An 18,368-nucleotide genomic window follows, 5' to 3' on the forward strand; every position below is an offset into this window, starting at 1 on the left:
AGCGGTGGCCTGTCATTGAACTTGGCGCTGCTGGAGAACACCTCTGTGTATCTGCAGAGCTCAGCTAGGGGTAGGAATGGTTTTGAGGGCAGCTGGGAGCAGCACTCAGCAAAAATGTCACCTAGATGAACATTACCTTTGGAGCTCCCTTGTGCTCCCCCTCACCAGAAAGCAGTCCTGAGACTCTTCCCGCTGTGAGTTCTTGATTGACCAGTTTCTGCTTTTGCTCAAAATTAAGCCTCAGTGAAAAGAACATACTTTGAAGGCCTGGGGGACAGACTTGGGTTCAAATATCTTTCTGGGTTTGGACTTTTGGCAAGTTACTTAATATTTATGGGCCTCAATTTCTGGATCTATGCAATGGGAATTAATACAGTCATGTTCCACTTAACAACAAGAATACATTCTAAGAATACACTCTAAGAAATGAATCCTTAAGTGATTTCATCATTATGGGGACATCATTGAGTGCACTTACACAAATCTCGATGATATAGCCTACTACACACCTGGGCTATGATATACTACTGTCATTGACCGAAATGTTGCTATGCAGCGCATGACCATAATTCCTGTTGTGTAGTGTTGCTGCAAGGATTATAGATAATGTGAGACAGCTATTATTATGATCATTATTGTTGTTGTTATTATTATTATCTGATAGCGATTTAGATTTAACCATTTCCAAGGGCAATTTTCTTTTGTAAAGAGTACAGGAGGCTTTCCCTGAAGATTCTGAAGATACTTCCCTTTCTTTCCACTGCATATACCCTCTTCTCCTGAAAACACAGACTGAAATGGTCCCAGCCATCTGGGTCTCTGCTTAGTCTCCACTTCAGACCACATTGCTGATTTGCCTTGTTTTGAATTTTTGAGAGTGAGAAAGGGGGTGAGATAGGAAGAGGGACATGGAAGGTCTTCTCCAGACCACATGAGAGAAGTTAGAAGAATATAAATGTAGGAAGCACCTTCGATTTCCCAAAGCAAACATCCAAACAATTTAGAGTTTACTAAGTAGGGACTAAGAGAAGAGATGAAAAAGGCATCCCTCTCAGATTATTAAGTGCTTTGTTAGGCCTCAGTGAGTGCTTCTAGGAATCTTCAGAGCATATGCAGGGATTCCCCAAACCGGGCTTTGATGTTTGCAGTGCAGTATGGTGCCTGACCCCAGCTCATTTAGGAGAGACAGAGCCTGCTTGCAGTTTCAGACTGACTATAATTTAGGGCGCCTTTATGAGACAATTACATGAAATTGCATATAAACACTGGTCAGACGCTGTTCTCTTCCATCACAGATGCTTCTCCTGTTTTTATTTATTAGCTGGATGGATTTAATTATAAAAATCTATTGGGTAATTATCACATGCTTGGCCCAAAGAAAGCGGTAAAGCAAAATTAAATACAGTGTACAAATCTACAAATTTTGAGCATTTAGAATAAAATAAAATTCTCCAAATAAAAGTAAGCAAAGCGTTGCCCTGATTTCTGCCCATGAGAAATCCCCAGTGGGGTAAGGAATACAGACATGTGCCGAAATGGTTATAATAAAGTGTTATGTGTAGAGATAGGCAGGGGCTGTTTTAGAGCACTAGAGGGGACCTCTGGGATGGCAGCCAGGAAGATGAGTGTGAAGAGTGAAGGGAGTTGGCCAGGTGAAGGGAAGGGGAGGGGAGGAAGGTCTTCTGCCCAGAGCTAGAGTGTGAGCAGAAGCAAGAAGCAACAGGGACTTGCATGAGTTTCTCATTGGCTGGGGATGACATGCCAGCAGGGAAGAGTGAGTGGTGAGACTGAACCAGCGGGAGGGCCCTGTTTATAACAAGGTAGTAAGCAAAAGGAGCCAGGGACCATGCAGAGTCTGCTCCCTGTCAGGCCCCTGCCCTAACCAGCGCCTACTGATGAATACCTGCCAAGACCTTTGGCCTTACCCCAGGTGCAAGAGGAGAGTATTTTTCAAAATGGAGCAACATGGTTATATCTTATTTTTTATATGGAGATCACCAGATAGGAAGGGTTTCCATCAGAATTAACTTCTTAATACCACAATTCTACATGTGAGGATGTTCACTTATTCATTTTAATTACCCTTAAATATTTAGATTTAAGGGTAGAAAAACATCAATTTGTTGTTCTACTTATTTATGTATTCATTGGTTGCTTCTGGTATGTATCCTGATTGGGGTTCAAACCTGCAACCTTGGCCTATCAGGATGATGCTCTAACCAATTTAGCTACCTGGCCAGGCCTTATTTATTCTTTTAATTAATATGTATTGAATATTCACTATGTGCAAATGACTGACCTAGATTCAGAAGAATCAGAAATAAACAGACATAAATCCTTGCTCTCCAGGTAACAAACAAATACATAAATAAAATACAGTTATATAGTCTGTTAGAAGGTGGTAAGGACAGTAGAGAAAAATAAAACAGAGAAGGGATTAGGGGGAGGGCAGCAACAGAAGGGCAAGCAGGAGGAGTTGCAATTTTATAAGAAAAATGATCATAGGTCACTGTGATTTTTGGCATTTAAAAAACTGAGGGACAGCTATGAAAAATAAATAAAACTTAGCTCCATTTCCCTCTACTGAAAAAATAAAAAGGAATGAAAGTAAGATGGTCAGATAAGATCTCACTAGTAAAGTAACATTTAATCAAAGACCTGAAAAAGGGCAGGCTTGATTCCTGCTGATATCTGGGGAAATGCAAAGGCCCTGGGGCTAGAGCAAGCCTAGCTATGGGGAGGATAGTTGGGAGGGCAGAATGCCTGGAGCAAAATGAAGGCCTGAGTGGCAGAACAGTGGTACTAATCCACCAGCAGCAACATCACCTGGACTTGTTAGAAATGAAAATTCTTACACTCCTAATCCAGAGCTATGTATAAGTCAGAAACTCCAGGGAGGCATGAGAGGGTGAGACCCAGAATCTCCCAGGTGATCCTGCTGCTGGCTTATATCTGAGAACCACTGTCTTAGCACTAGGTCCCAAGATCTCCTTTCTCCCTAGAGCACCTCTTCTCAATGATCTCATCACTTTCCATAGGTACAGATGCCTTCTGTGTGTACTGTTGGGGAGGAAGAAGTTTTATTCTACCCTCCAGGTTCTTCAGGCTGGTCTAAGAGTTAAATGGCCGTGAGGCAGTAACAGGAGAACGGGAGGACTCATGTAAATAGAGACCTAAAGAAAATGACCAAAGCAAGCAACTTTTATACTTTTTATGCAAAGAAACAATAAATTTGTGAGTATTTGATGGACAAAGAAACGTAGGTGTGGGTGCTTAATTAGTAAGGAATCTGAGGAGGCTTTTGTCTTGGGTTAGTAAATTAGTAAAAGGCAACAAGGTTTGTATACAAGCTTCTCTGTCCTGCATTCTCTATCTCTGGTCATAAGGATGTCTCCCTTTCCTCCTGGTGCAGGGAGGGTACCTTTCACATGAAAGATTTCTTTCCCGTTCTGAGAGGGACAGAGGAAGGTCAGAGTGCCCTTTTTGTACCAGCTGCTTCTTAAGAAATTTTAATTTGAAATAATCAGTATGACACTTTTGCATATTTGGGGGCAGCCTGCTACTAGACATGCCCAACATTTAAAATTTTCCACCCAGATATTTCTTTGTGAGTTCTTATCTTGTGTATCCAATCCCATCTCAGCAAATACCCTAGCCAGCTTCCTATTGGTGAAGTTAGGACCCTAGAAATGTGCTACACAGACCTCTAGTTTATAATGTGGACTAGAATGTATTCCTTGCTGTTATAATTTGGGGGTAGGAGTGATTTGTATTTGGTTGCAGGAGAAGTCATCACATCACTCCATGATAGCCCCCAGCCCCATCTCACCTCCAAGAGACTGACTTGCCTTTTCTTCCTAAGGCACAGAGGCTGGTGTCGTCAAATCCTGGGGCTGTGCCTCCCTTGCTGACTCATCATTTTAATACATCCTTGTTGCTTTCTTGAGAGATGATTGATTGATGTCACCTGTACATAAGACTTCACACTTTTCGTAGTTACAACTGAAAAAGAAATATTTGCTGAAAAATATTTTCATTCCATTTCACAAATATTTCTGTCTTAGCTCCCTTTAGTAATGGGGCAAAAGGCCAACAAATAAATAACGAGTATTGAGTTCCAGCTGAAGACACTGTGCTAGGCACTCTAAGGGATGTGAGGCCTCCAAATACTTGACAATTGGAAGATGAGTGAGGATTAGCAATGCAGACTGTGAAGTCCGACTGGCCAAGTTTGGTAATTGGCTGTTGCCTACTTATCATCTGTAGAACCTTAGGTGGGCTATAAATCCTCTCCCTGTGCTTTCATTCTCTCCCCCCAAATGGGGTTACTAAGAGTACCAGCCTTATGGGGCTGCTGAGAAGATTAAATCCGTTATTATATGTAAAGCACATAATCAGTATCTGGCACTTAGTAAGTGCCAAGTGTTAACTAGTTATATATATATATATATATATATATATATATATATATATATATATACACTAGTAAGTGCCAAGTGTTAACTAGTTATTAATATATATATATATATATATATATATATATATATATATATATATATATACTAGAAGCCCGGTGCACGAAATTCGTGCACGGCGGAGGGTTGTCCCTCAGCCCAGCCTGTACCCTCTCCAATCTGGGACTCCTGAAGGGATGTCCGACGGCCCGTTTAAGCCCGATCCTGGTGGGGCCTAAACGGGCAGTCGGACATCCCTCTCACAATCCAGGATCGGGCCTAAATGTGCAGTCGGACATCCCTCTCACAATCCAGGACTGCTGGCTCCCAACTGCTTGCCTGCCTGCCTTCCTGATTGCCCCTAACCGCTTCTGCCTGCGAGCCTGATCACCCCCTAACCACTCCGCTGCCAGCCTGGTTGATGCTTAACTGCTCCCCTGCCAGCCTGTTTGCCCCCAACTTTCCTCCTCTGCCAGCCTGATCACCCCTAACTGCCCTCTCCTGCAGGGTTGATCACCTCCAACTGCCCTCCCTTGCAAGCCTGGTCCCTCTCAACGGCCCTCCCTTGCAGGCATGGTCCCTCACAACTGCCCTCCCTTGCAGGCCGGGTGCCTCCCAACTGCCCTCTCCTGCTGGCCATCTTGTGGTGGCCATCTTGTGTCCACATGGGGGCAGGATCTTTGACCACATGGGGGCAGCTATATTGTGTGTTGCAGTGATGATCAATCTGTATATTATTCTTTTATTAGATAGGATAGAGGCCTGGTACAGGGGTGGGGGCCAGCTGGTTTGCCCTGAAGGGTGTCCCTGATCAGGGTGGGGGTTCCCTTGGGGTGTGGGGCAGCCTGAGCGAGGGGCCTGTGGTGGTTTGCAGGCCGGCCACGCCCCCTGGCAACCCAAGGGGAGGCCCTGGTATCTGGAATTTATTTTCCTTCTACAATTGAAACTTTGTAGCCTGGGGCAGCAGCCATTTCTGGGGCGGCAGCCATTTCTGTGGCAGTTAATTCACCTTCTACAATTGAAACTTTGTAGCCTTAAGCGGGTGAGCCCGGCCAGGGTGTGCGGAAAGCTTTGCTTCCCCTGTTGCCGCCGGCAACCCTGGCCTGCTCTCTCAAGCTCCATTCTGCCGCCATTTGTTTGAATTTGTTTAACTTCTATAATTGAAACTTTGTAGCTTGAGTGGAGGCTTAGGCCTGCAACAGCTATGGAAAGCTTGGCTTGCTCTGTTACCTGGGAAACCTTGCTCTCTGTGGCTGTAGCCATCTTGGATTGGGGTTAATTTGCATACTCGCCCTGATTGGCTGGTGGGCGTGGCTTGGCTGGTGGGCGTAGCTTATGTAGCGGGGTGATGGTTAATTTGCATATTACCATTTTATTAGAGAGGATATATATATATTTCTGAGTAAATAAACAGAAAAGGTTTGGTGAGAGAGGGAACCTATGTACTTGAGTGTATCTGTAATGTATACCAATTTTATACTATGGTGCTCGCTATAATAAAACTGCTCCCAGGGGCTCCAAATTACATTAATTAGCTTGTGATGTTTTGATTGATCCTTCTCTGTGTTTCAGAAAGACTTGCCTTGGGTTTTTGTTGCCATGAGTTGAGGCAGTCTAAACCATGATTCCCAACCAGGAAAGAATAATAAGCAATAATCTAATATAATGAGAACATAACAAGATTATAAAACATAGCTATTAAAATGACATTGCTATTTTAAAAAAATAATGAAATAAAGCACAGCTATTAAATGAGTTCCTCATATACCCCAAGGACCATGGTTTTAAGTACTTACTTAAGCCATAAGGGGAGTTGTAATTCTTCCTTTTTGATTGAAGTGGTTCATCATTGATCTTTCATTGACCTGGGAGAAGGGGAAAAATGATTGGGTATAAAAATGGAATAGCAGTCACTTAAAACCAGTCAAGCACTAGAACCTGCCCCAAAGGGGTCTTTGTTTATTATTTTTAAAAACATACATTTTTATTGATTTCAGAAAAGAAGGGAGAGGGAGAGATAGAGACATCAAAGATGAGAGAAGGTCATTGATCCCACACTCAACCACTGAGCCAAGCCAGCCAGGATATTCTTAAAATTGGTTGAGTGTGGAGGGAAAAGATGCCAGTCTTATTCTCTAGAAAGATAGGAAATAGGATGTAAATCTTTGTCCATATGGTACAGTTTAGGAACTAATGGAACAATATAGGTTACTGTCGAACTCCAACTGCGCTTCATTCACTCTGTAATTAATAGTTGTATGTAAAGGAACTTTGTGGCCATTCTCACTGTGAGTGCCTGCACTATTTATTTATTTATTTATTTGGATACCATGTGGTAGTCCAACCATGGAAGGTAATGCTCAGGATCTCAAAAGAATGACTCTGGGTTCAAATGTGATTGTTGTCTCAGTACATTGCTTCCTTTTTAAAATACCAGGTTCCTCATCTGTAGAAAGGGATAAAAATAGCGTCCACCTCAAAAACATCTTGTACTGATCCAGTTAACTAATGTTTGGAAAGTTCTTAGTACTGTGCCTGGCCCAGAGACTATACTCAAAAAATGTTACTATCAGTTGTTATCAGTTGTATGGTTTGGGGAATAATGTGTTGAATCTATAGTTTTCATAAGGCTAAAGAAAGATAATAATATGGCCCATTTTAAAGGTGAAGAAATGGGTACCCAAAAGTCAAGAGACTCAAGGTCACACTGGGCCTTCAGAGCAGAGCCCGGTTACTGTCTCCTAGGAAGGGATTATGCAGTCCAGACTCAGATCCATGCACCTGATGGCACCTGTCCGGGAAGCTATGACTTCAGATCTCAGAGTTAAGAACTTGGTACTTTTATTTATAGAGTGCATAATTTTTGCTATCCAGCTTTGATCATAAAAAAACACATTAATTTACTTCTCTAAACCCACTTAAATCTTGATTACTAGTACATCCTTGTTCACCAAGGAGGTAGGAATTCACTCATTCTTTCCTCTTCCCTAGCTCACATTGTACCTCAAGACAAGATTAGTTGCCATTGAGATGCTCAGTATCCAAGAATTTGAGGTCCATTTAAGGCCAAAGACCCCATCCCTCCTGGCCGAACCCTAAGATCCTTTGCCTAAGACACACCTCTTAGAACTTAGTTCTCTCACCCAGCTGCCCCATCTGCTGACAGGTGCCTTCTTGAGGCGTGTATACAGTTGTCAACCCCTTCCCTTCTTCTGGGGGGTGCTATGACCTTTTTCCCTCCCTTTTTAGATCCCTACTCTCAAGCCACAGACCACCTCTCCTCTCTTTGAGAGTTCAGCTCTTTTCAAAACAAAGATCCCTAATTGTGTGAGAGAGGCAAGGAGAGCCCCAGGTATTCAGGTCTCAAATCCTGCTTGCCTTCTGCAAGGGCAAAAGGAAAAGTATTTCTCTTTCTTTCTGAAACTTCTCCAGCCGTGAAAGCAAAACACAAAGGTGAATGTCCAGGAACCAGCCTGCCCTTTGTTTTTGTTTGTTGGTTAGTTTTTGTGTTGTTGTTGTTTTCCATTAGACTCTTCAAAAAGTATCAAACTGGAGCTGAAAATGGAAACACTATCTTCTTTCATCACAACTGCATGTTAGGGCGGGCAGATGGACCAACACTTTGCAAAGATCCTTTGATTCTTTATGCCTTTACAAGTAACTGCCTGCATTCCCCGTGGCCGCATTGGCTGCTCTGTGGAAAGCAGACCGTTACAGAATTCTGACTGGCAAAGCTTGTCATCCATCAACTCCAAGCATCACAACTGGTGAAACAGAGAACATATTTTCTCTATATTTTCATTAACTTCCAAATAAATTAAGTTTGAATTTTATCTCATTCATCAAGTTTTACCATGGCCTATTTCTCTTAGTACTTAAATTCTACAAATAAGGTTTTTCTTCCTGGAATTTTTATTCATTCTCTGTCTTGTAGTCAAACACAAAAGGCTTAGGGGGTAAAAAGATCCTGTGCCATATACTAACCCAGGTCTCATGGGGAAACAGTGAGAATAAAACACATAAGGGCCCTCACAGGGCTTTAGCATATTCAGCCAGGCCCTGTTCTAAATGATTCACATATATTGACTCATTTAATCCTCATAACAACCCTATGAGGTAGACAGTGTTCTTATCCCTGGTTCCTAGATAAGAAAAGTGAGGCACAGAGAAACTTGCCCAAGATTGCACAGGTAGCAGGTGGCCCAGGTAATATGCAAGCCCAGGCAATCTGAAATCGGTCTGTGACCTTATCATGGGGCTATGAATACCCATTGTGGTGAAGTGTTAGGAAAGAAATCCTATATAATAAAAGGCTAATATGCAAATTGTCCCCTTAGGAGTTCAACAGAGAGACTGGGAATTTGATAGCTTGCTATGACGTGTGTTGACCACCAGGGGGCGGCACAGAACATAGCGGGTGACCAGCGGCAGCAGCGAGGTGCTGAGGGAGTGAGGGAAGGAGGAGGTGGGGAGGCTGGGAGGTGGGGAACCTGATCGGCCCTGATCACCGGCCAGGCCTAGGGACCTTACCTGTGCATGAATTTTGTGCACAGGGCCTCTAGTAAATGATAATGATACAAAGAGTACCTGGAAGAGGCCTTTTCTCATGTTTTGAGCAGGGAAGGTCATCTAGGAGGCAGCCTTTGAGCTAAAAACTGAAGGATGACAAGGAGCTAGCTATACAAAGAGTGGGGTGTGAGGGTGGAAGGGCAGTCAGGCCAGGAAGAATGAGAACTACAAAAGCAAAGAGAAGAGTTGTGCAAGGGCAGAAAGGTGGCCTGTGTGGAAAAGTATAAAGGGACAGGGAGATGAACACATGAGGGAGATGGAGAGGATGCTTCAAGAGCAATGAGAAGCCATCGACAATGGTTAAGTTGTGCAGGGACATCATCTGTGTTGTTTCTAAAGTCACTAGCTGCTGGATAGCAAGGAGATGAATGAGAACCTGGGAGCTGGGTGCATTGGGTGAGTGGACTTTGTTGGGATCAGGGAGCAGAAGATAAGGCTGGATGGATAAGGGGGGTTTGGTGCTCAGGCCATTCTAGTCATCTGAAGAAGTGTGGACTTTATTTCTAAGAGTCAGGGAAGTCCTGAACAGGTTTAAGTGAAGAAGTTCTATGACCAGATCTGAGTTTTAGGAGAGTTTACTTCAACGAGCGTGGAGAAAGGGCTTCAGAGACAAGACCTAGTCAGGAAGCTGCTGGAGACTGTTGCAAGGTGATGTGCACAGAAAGCTGGGGCAGGGGCTGCTCATCGACACAGGTTAACCAACCCCAGGCGCTGTTGGCGCACGTCAGAAAAGGGGCTGCTCTTAAGGAACTTTCCAGAGCTATTTTTGAGGAATGCTTGGTGACAACCTGAACATGGGGAATGAGTGAATGGAAGGTGATAAAAGACCCCTCGATACCTACTTCTGGCTTGTGGGGGTTGGACAGATGCTCTGTAGTGGGATAGGGCACCTGGACTTCCCATGGGACAGGTTCAGTTTAGTACATACTGAGAATTCCAGTGGCCACGTGGAAAAGCAGCAGGTGAATGGAAGCCAGTGACTCTTCTAAAGATGGGAACTAAATATCTGAAGAGAAATGGTAGTTTTGAACATTCCCTCCATCACCCCCTACTAAGTGTTGCAGTCACAACAAACCAGCACTGGAAACTGTCTGCATCCAAAGAAATAACACTCCCCTGAGGCCCTCCGGACTGGAGGAAACGGGCTTCAATTGCATTTTGAAAGAATTGGACTTAGCATTGGCACAATCCTCAAGGGCTCCAAAAACGCAGACACATCCCGTGCTGAAACAGCTTCCCCTGACTCAGATCCCAAGACTCATGTGAGTCCCCAGTCACCAGCATGTGACCAAGACAGCTTGAAGTAAGACAGGCAGTTCTAACCCACGTGTTCACCTTTACCTCCAACACTAAAGGTACACGGAGTTTCCCTTTATTGACTGTGAGATCTCTTGACCTCTCAAAATTTTTCTTCAGAGATCTTTAGAGAAGAACACACAATGGGTGTGCTCTGGAAGATAGGATTGCAAGATTTCTTATTATTACAAAGTTTGTAAGTTTTGCACTCCTGCCAGTGCCCTGGAAATCATGGTGCTAGATTTGCCAGGGTCTCCTTCAGAAGAACCTATCTCGCCTTTGAATAGTGGATGGATGATGAATGGATGGGTGCTGGGAAATTCAGCCATGTATGAACTCTAAAAATTTTACCCCTGAGATAAGCTAGTTTTTGCCCCTTAGCTAAGCGGTGCCCCTGTCTACTTCGCCCTTTATTTTATCAACTGTGTTTTGACAATTCATGGGGGAAAAAAATCTGTCTGGGGCAAATTGAGCTACTGAAGCAATAAACATTTAGGCTTGGCATGTGAATTGAGTTATTGTTCTTGGTAGGGATATTCTCCCAGGTTGTTTCTTTTCTTGCAAAGCGTACTTGTCAGGTCGTCCTCCCCCAGGGCCTGGAAATGGAAGTCTCCTTTCCCCAGTAATTGTTGCGAATCCCTGACAATAGTTATCACACAGGAACTTCTATTCCCCAAGAGTTGAGGGGAGATTAAAATTCTAGAAAATTGGGCTAGCTCAGGGGCGCTACACCTTCAGCCAAGCACAGCCAAAGGCGCCTCTTTCTCCAGCTCACGGGGTGGGGTTTTTCTGTGTGTTTTTGGTGTGTGTGTCCTCCGTGTTAGATTCCCTTCTCTTCCTCCCGCACAGCCTCTCCAGGCCCGCAGCCTCCTTCAGGACCTAACTTTGTCCCTACTCGCGTGTGCCACCAGCCCGGGGTGACCGGGTTCCCGGGCTTTAGGAGGCCGCGGCCGGCCTAGCGCGGGCGGGCTCATTGTTGTCCGGTGCTCCAGGCGCGGGGTGGGGACCCGCCTCGCCCGCCTCGCGTGGGACCCTGCAGCCCCCGCCGGCGCCGGGGGAGCGCGCCGTGTGCGCGGGGGCGTGGCGCGGGCCGAGGGGCGGAGGCGCCCACACCGCGCCGCTGGCCGGGCGCGGCGGGAGAGGGGCGGGCCGGCGGCGGGGCGTCCGGGCGTGCGGCCAGGCTCGGCGGGAGAGACGCGAGCTGGCGATGGCCTGACGGAGGGCCGGCTGCGCTGGGCGGGGGCAGCGGGACCGGCGGGGCGGCTGCGGGTGCGGCGGCGGCGGAGGCGCCGGGGCGCGGATGCCACTGAGTAGGCCACGGCCTGCGCTCCCAGGCGGATGGAACGCCGGTTTCCGTGGATCCGCCGCTGCAAACGTGAAGTTCCTTGGCTCCCTGGGACGCGCAACCAATAAAAGGTAATGTGTCTTTGTTTCCCAGCTGCGATCGCCGGGAGGCGAGGGACTGTTGCAGGACTTCTGTGTTCATTTTCTAAATGCCGGGCCGGTGAGAGGGACATGGCATTTCTTAACGCAGGGCGTAGAATAGAGAATGCCGCGGATGTGACATTTTTCCGTGCAAACCCCACGTGTGACCCGCACTAGACTCCGTTCTGCTACCCGCCTCCTCCCCTACAGGCACTTTGCTTTGGCACCGAACTCTCTGAATTTATCCAGGGAGAAAGGAAAGGACCTTGCTGTACGCAGACCAGGTGGGATTTTTTTAAAAAAAAAAACACATTTTTATGGAAACGTCAGGGGAGTTCTGCCCTTTGGATGCAGGAGGGAACATTTCAGACAAGGGTGGCGGTTGACTGCTGGCGGCCGGGGACTGCCAAAATGGACTGCTCTGTGCATTCCAAATGGCTGCAGCAAGTTTGGTGCAGAAAGGGGAGGAGGAGAGGAGGAAACCCCCGTTAGTACGCGGTCATTTGAAAATGACCCCAGGCAATGCTTCTGTACTGCAGGCAGCTGCCCAAACGTTGGCACATACTGCGTTTAGAGAAGATTAACCAGTGCACTTTGAAAGCTGTGTGGGCTGCCGGTGTGTAATCAGGAACTGCCTTCCTCCGATGCCTTGCTAGCAGAGTAACTGCTCAGGAGATTCAAGCAAATTCCGTGGGATTTCCAAGGGATTGCTGTACTCATAATAACTCTGGCTACAGCTACTTAATAGACATACTCATTCGGAAGGATGCAGCCATGACCAGTCCCCGGAAGCTCAGCTGGCGGAGAAAGGCCATCCCATGCTGGAAAGGACTTCCTGACCCCACCATGAATGGAGGAAGCTCTCTCTCCCCTATGAATGGAACATCCCAGCAGAGGCTGCTGCTGCTGCTGCTGTTCTGGCTTCTTTCAGTTTGAATGGAAGGCATTCTCAGAACACCTAAGAAAGGCACGTTTTTGTTTTTTTTTTTTTAAATCCCAGCCGTTCAGGTTGCACAGCCTATTCAATTTTGGAGTCGCCTTGACTGTATTTAGACTTCTGGCCTGGGCGACTTGATCTGCATTTACCTGATTGAGTCTAGAACACCTGCTCATAACCCCTTCCACCTCAGCATCCATAAGTCTCATTTTTTCTCCCCCAAAAGCATGACTCTGACTTGTGGGAAAGCACTAGATAGCCAGGAGCTAACTGCTGACTTCACCCCGGGAAGCCACCCTGACCCTGAGGAAAGTACCTCAGGGCTGAATGCAAAAATCTATCCTTGCACATACAGAACTGTGCGCCCTCCTTAAAATGTGCAGCAAAGTGGGGTTTGAGGGAGAGCATGGGAGAAGACGTTTCATTGTTTTGTTTCTGGTCTTCAAATTGCTTCAAGTTCATTCATAAAAGTTCCTCCTGTTTCACTGGAGTCTGATTTAGGCAAGGCCAGAAGAGCAGACCGCCAGGTCAGCAGAAATCTGATTTTGATCCTTGAAGTTTTGCTTGTCTGTTGAAATTGGGAGTTTCAGGGGATGAACCATTTCTGTTGGCTGAGAGATCCATTCTGGTGCAAATGAAATTTGGGTTTAGTTAAGGCACAGCAGGAATGAGGGTCCGGATGCACATAGGTCAGAATCCATTTGGTCATGAGAGGTTACATAGCACAGTTTAACTGGAAGCAATATTTGGACATGCTTTGAAATCAACACCATATCGTCTGGTCAATGAGTAGAATGTTGCCTTCAGATAACTTGAAATGAAGTAACACCTAATGTGAAAAGTTGTGTGGGTAGAAGTAACCTTTTAGAATAAACAACAACAATAGCATTAAACTCTTCTTGTATTAAAGGGGGGAAGCGTATCTATAGAAACGAGGATCAGAAAAATCTCTCTACCCTCTTTTGTTCTGACCACGTATGATCTGCCCCTGCTATTGCTATCATCTTTTTGGCTCTCATCTTCAACTAATTTTATTAATAAGACTTGTTATTTATGGCACAGGGCCTCTGTGTAATTTGTAGACATTGGTGCCAAGTCCCCTGATAGCTTGGCAGGTGGCTTCTACCATTAGCATGATCTTGTTGTTGGGGAAACCAGGACCCCTTGAGGTTCAGTGAGTTGCTGATTTAATAATCCATGAGAACTGCGTTACAGATGTGTACAGTGCTCCATTTTATCATAATAGCAAATTTACAGCCTGAGGTCAAAGGCAAAGCCAAGTCTAAGCCCTTGCTTGGGTTCTAGAACTTGGAAAAAGCTCTGTGGAATAGAATGTATACCAGAGGTGTGAAGGAAGGGCCCTTCAGTCAACCCTGATGAGCTGATGAAACAAGTGTGGCCTGTTTGTGACGGGAAAGGCAGTGATGAGATGGAAGATCCACGGGCTTTGGTATTGAGGGGACCTGTTGGGCTACCTTTGTCTTTTAGTAAGTATGGGGTAGAGTGAGACCTCGTCCAAGGAAGAGCTTCGCTGACTTTACTGCATAAATATGTCATTTGTGGTCACATTATTGATGCCTCTATGTGTGTATGTGTGTAAAAGTAAAATACTTATAGTTCTATTCACATGCCATATACTTATTTGTTACAAGAGTTGCATTTAGTCTGACAAACTGAATGACTGAAAAGATGAAGGAGCACTTTCAAATCTAAAGCTTTGTTCTTAAATATACTGCATGTGTAAATACCTTTTTTTAAAAAAAATAAAAAAGGATAGTATAGCTTCTGGAGAACTTCCATGTAACTATTTCAAAATGAGAAACAGACATGCTAACAGTTAAATAGCTGATGGAGTAATTTTAAACCACTCTACATAGTATGAGGGTATATAAGTCTGTACTCATCAATGACTTTAACTTATAACTTTATATTTTGGATAGCACCTGATGTGTCAATAAAATCTGTGGCAGAAATTCTCTATTTAGGTGTATTAATTGTGGAAAATTCCAGCATTTCCATTAAAAACTATTTCTGAGACTTCATGGGAAGAGAAACCATGGAATAAAGACCTTCCAGTGATTATTTGACCTAAATTCTAAAAAACTGGATTCTTCTTGAGCTAAAGGAGGTGAAAAGAGGAGCTGCTTTTCCTGGACAGGATCAGCAGGTGCCTCAGGCCCACATTTCCTTGTGAACTCCACGGACACTGGCTATCTGTTCACTCTACCACGTCCCTTTCTGATTCTTTGCTGTCCAGTACTCTCTGCAAATGGAATTAAAGCAACAAAAGAAGACACTGGATGTTTCCTAAAAGGCAGGAGTTGAAGTAGAAAAGGAAGAGAAGAGATCATTCCATCGGTTATGTAGGATACATGGGTACTTGAACTTTTCCTACAACAAGCTCAAAGACTGAAAGAATCTGGGGAAAGTGGCCACTAAAAACCGAGCTCGTTGGGAAGGGTGTTCCTCGTAGCCATCATCAGCCCGAATCACCTTGGTAGTGGTTTACATTTATGTGATTGCTTCTCCCAGGCCATTTAATCTCAAGAGCTGGTTCACTAGCTCCCCTGGGCTGCAGGGTTACCATTGCACACAAAGGCTTGCTGGTTTCACTACTCTCTTCTGGAAGAAGCTTTCTGAATCAGCATAAACTGGCTTATCAAAAATTCTCTCCACAGCAGTTTCCTTTTGGTTCCCTAAATCCGTCAGCTGACACCCTTCCTCTGTCCCATGGGATCAGCATGTCTTGCTCTTATAAGGGATGATTTAGGCACACCCTTACACTGAGGCAGCCTGTTCCGCCGCTAATGGTGTTTTCCTAAAAATACCTATCGTTATGCCTTTGTCAGAAGATGATCAGAGCTGTTTCTACTGTTCAGTGGATTGCATTCATGCTTCTCTTGGGTGCTGAATCAATTCTTAATTGATTCCATGGAAACTAGGTATTGTCTCCCAAAATAGAACATATATTCTTCTTGAACTACAGATATAAATTATTGCTAAGTATAAAGGCCAAGATTGTTATAGGGAATTTGATAGCTTTAGTTTAATTCGATGGCCTTATTACTACCAAATAATCAAGAAGGAGTGAGCTGGTAGCCTCCATTTGAACTGAGTGAATAACCCCTGTGCAAATATTCAGGCAAAGCGTAGTCTAATTCAGAAATGTAGCGTGTAGGATCCAGCTTGTTAGGAAGCCAGATCTCTATCTGTGGTGGTTGGGGGTGTTTTTGTTTTAAAATTGGAGCGCCAATTACTCCATGATGTATCACAAGAAGAAACTAATTTACCCATGGTCAAAAACATTTGTACTTGTATACCTTTCTCCCCAAACTCTGACTATATCCTCATGCATCTTATTGCTTTCCTATCTTATTAGCAGTTATTTGCCAATTCATGGTTACCACATACTTTCTGTTCACTTAATGCTCACAGCATTGAACCCTCTACTCATGCTGGACACTCAATAGGTTCTGTAGGAGTAAGCCAAGCACTAAGTGAACTTTTCAGCCCACATTCCAACATCAATATATTTAAGTGTCTTTAGAAATCTGGAAATCCGAGTGGTCTAAAGTGAAATGTCATCTGTTAGGTCCTCCTGTGTCTGACCTTTTCCTAGTCCATCTTGTGGTATGGCCCCTTTTTCACAGTTAGCAATACTTTGCCAACCTCAGGACCAGAAGTCTTGGTACTGATGCAAAATACTAAACCATTTAACAGTAACTTTCACCTTGAATTAGCCCAAAGCTGTCCCCCCAATTTGAGGCTATAACGTCCCAATTTCCAGCAAAATCAGCCTGTTCTTCTGGTGATGCAGTCTTCTTCACAGGGCTTTTGCACTTTCTTTGTCCTTGCTGGGTGAGGAATGCATGCAAAAAATGGCATGTAATGGGGAATTAGATTGATAATGCATGACAGCGAATGGAAATAATAATCGGAGAGTTGCCAGGCTGTGCCATTCATAACCATAAAATGCACAATTATACTCTCACCACATGCCTGTGAACAAGTATTATAAATGTGACAAACGCGAACTAGGAGACCAAATAGTGTGGAGCCATCTGGAGCTGGGCGATATACCTACAAACTGAGCTGGGAAGTGCAGTGTGGGCTTACCCATTTCTCTGTCCCACTGGCTACCCCCAATAAATATTGGATATTTCTTTCTCTTTCTGGGGGGGCGGGGGAGGGAGGGAGGGAGGGAGGGAGGGAGGGAGAGGGAGAGAGAGAGCGAGAGAGCGAGAGAGCGAGAGCGAGAGAGCAAAAAAGAGGGAGGGTGGTGAGGATAAGAACCAGACTGGAGCTGAACACAATGGAGGGCAGTGTTCTGCCTTCTCAATCCCCTTTTATTGGGATGGCTGAGTGTTTTGTAACAGAGTAACTACAGAGTGACCAGTAGCACAGATGTAGCCTGCAGGTCTTGGCAGGAGAGCAGAGGCCCCAAATACAGCAGAGTAGCAGGGGCTGAAGTCACACCAGATGTGCAGCGTTGTCTACGAACCATGCACAGACGATATTTGGGGGTTATCAGTCAAGTCAAACATTTCAGATGGACGGAGTCTTACAATTAAAGGTGGATACATAGATCATTTTTGCAAATGAGGAGCTGCTTACAGATGTTCGGGGATCTTGCCAGGGTCTTAGTTGCAGTGCCAAGACTAGAGTTCCTACCGCCTGACAGGATTTTTATGTGATGCAGCCCGGTATGGCAGATTGAGTGGAGCTGTGGTGTCATTGAGCCCTGGGTTGATTTCTGGCTCTGCCCCTTAGTAGCTATGAGGCCTTGGGTGAATTACTGAATCTCTCTGAGTCTCAGGTTTTTTTTTTTATTTCTAAGAAAAGTTACATTCTGAGAAGCCAGTGAGATAATATCTGTGAAGCACCTATCGAAAAAAGATATGGGAGACTCTTAAAATAAGTAATGTGTCTTTGTATTCTGTACTTGGCTTGCTTTTGTCACATGGCTAACAATGGTAACTTCATGGCGGGAGGGGGAGGTGAAATTGGAACACATTGGGGTATAAGAAGGCCAGTCGGCATGGAAATGGAGATACCTCTGAAATAAATGTTACCTCCTTACCTACAATCCTGATGTGAATTTTATAAAGAGAAAGTTGCAGTAAGGGGAATGACCTTTAGCTCTGATATTTCATAAATGTCACCTGGCCTTCCAGGAAGGATTTTGCAGATAAAGGCATCACCCTAGTGTTCCTTACCTTATTGGGACAGAGGAGGCCTCCTAAGCACGGGAGACCTCCTGCTGCGTCCCTGAGTCCCCAGTGAGTCCTGGAACATCAATATGAAGAGGGCCAGTTGCAGGCGGGGAAGGAAGAAATATGCTTTTGCCTTTGTACAAATGGATCCTATCACCCTTCCTTCTGAAAGTCTTCAATCTTCAAAAATCATCAGAAAGCTCTTAGGACTTTTATCTTGAAAACATTTGAGAATAGAAATAAGAATTACCCATGGTTTGTTAATCAGTGGTATTGCCATTTTTTCCCTTAGCAATAAAAGCAAAAATCCAAATACTGTTTACAACTCTTTAGTTACTTCCATTCATTGCCATTAAGTAGAAATATTTTCAACTCCTGTTTTCTTATTTATGTTTCACCCAAGTAATTAGTGCAGCAAGTTAATAACAGAAATAAGCTTCGAATCGAGAATGTCTTGGGTGCCCATGGGAGTTT

At 44.7% G+C, this 18,368-nt stretch overlaps 1 protein-coding gene across 3 annotated transcripts in view; it reads left to right on the forward strand.

The window, feature by feature from the left end:
* The window catches only part of FRMD4A (FERM domain containing 4A), a 341,454-nt gene that overhangs the window by 89,790 nt on the left and 233,296 nt on the right, over positions 1–18,368 (forward strand). The window contains exon 1 of one of the 3 annotated variants that reach the window (XM_079778680.1): positions 11,465–11,735. The exons of the other annotated variants lie outside the window; for them this stretch is intronic. The gene's annotated coding sequence lies outside the window, so the exon portion shown is untranslated. Of the gene's footprint in view, positions 1–11,464; positions 11,736–18,368 lie in introns of those variants that run through there. 3 annotated transcript variants of the gene reach the window in all.

This window comes from Cnephaeus nilssonii (genome assembly GCF_951640355.1).
Source record: "Cnephaeus nilssonii genome assembly, chromosome: 1".
NCBI lineage: Eukaryota > Metazoa > Chordata > Mammalia > Chiroptera > Vespertilionidae > Cnephaeus > Cnephaeus nilssonii.